Consider the following 1,443-nt stretch of genomic DNA (forward strand, 5'->3'; position numbering starts at 1 on the left):
ACAGACTTATCATGCCAAATCAATGTTGTTTGTGATCAATAAAATATCTAACCTTATTTCATAAAAGCTGTCGATATGGTAGCAATAGAAAAAAACCTGGATGAAATATAAATCATTCACGACTCCCATTCAAGTTTTCAAGTCCTTTCTTAAAGGGTCGATCAAAACATTTGTAGTTCATTTCAAAGTCAGGTCAATAATTTCAATGGTCTTTGCTCAAGGATGTACCCATGTGGCTGCGGTGGTAAATGTTTCTTTATTATAACCTCTTAAAACAGATGGGTAAACATTGCCATACCCTTCGTCTATGACAAAGATGAGCCTAGTTCTGGTCCGAGGCCATCGAAAAATATAGCAACTGACCCCTGCTAGGCCCCCCAAGATGAAATGGTTTAGAACCACCACTGCCCAGGGGAGATTAAGGAAAACATAACCTAACGCCTGTTCATTATTTTATGTGTTTGGCCAAGGGAAAGATAATTGCCTTAATCAGATCATATTTATTGTCCTTTCTTTGAAACAGAAGATAACAATAACATTGTATTGGCTGCCCCCTCAATCCATCTGAACTTTGGAACATTTCTCCTCTGTTAAATTGTGTTGCAACCATAGGTTGCTGGGAAGGAAGTACCATACATTTATTTCTGGAAGGATACATATGATTTTTGTAAACCGGACCATCCATTGAAAGAAAACACAAATAGTCAACAACCTCTAAGAAATTAGTTGTTTTTTAGTTTTTTTGCTGTTTTGGATTTGATTAGAAAAACCAAAATCAGACTAATGGTAATGTAAGCCGATCATAGTTGACAGGCGATATTATATAGTTCTTAAACATAGTATGTATACATTGGGTACTTCAGATATACAATTTGTCTGCAAGATCGATGTTGTTGTTTGAAAATATTGGTCTTGCATTTCAGTACTGTTGTCTCGCTCGCTTATCTTGAACACAATGGGTTAGCTAAGTTGGACTATAGTTTACGTTGTAGATTTGTAGAAGTCTCCCTATAGGAGTTCATTTTTTATACTTTCACTTTTAAGAATGCCCAACGACCATCGTAGGCCTCTAAGCTGTGTCCCAAAGCTTAGGCTGCTGCCTTGGTGGACTGCATTTCTCAGCTGCTACGTCATAGAGGCTGTCCCAATGCAAAAGATCCTTCGAATGAGGCTCATAAATGCAGCCTTCTTTCTGAGAACTCTGAAGAACACAACTGCTGCATCCTTCGGGCCTTGTTTAACCATTTAAATGTATGCGTGACCTAGGAGCTTTCATAGGATACTGCTACAAAGGACACGCCTTACCTTAGCTGCAGGCTAAGTTTGGGTACGCAGCTCCAGACTACCACCTACTGACCAGACAGCTCCCTCAACCATTTAGCAACAATCCAGAAACACCCAAGCAATAGCATACCTTAGATGCAACAGACAATGCCCTAGCCT

Source organism: Gadus morhua, chromosome 7 (genome assembly GCF_902167405.1).
Source record: "Gadus morhua chromosome 7, gadMor3.0, whole genome shotgun sequence".
NCBI classification, from domain to species: domain Eukaryota; kingdom Metazoa; phylum Chordata; class Actinopteri; order Gadiformes; family Gadidae; genus Gadus; species Gadus morhua.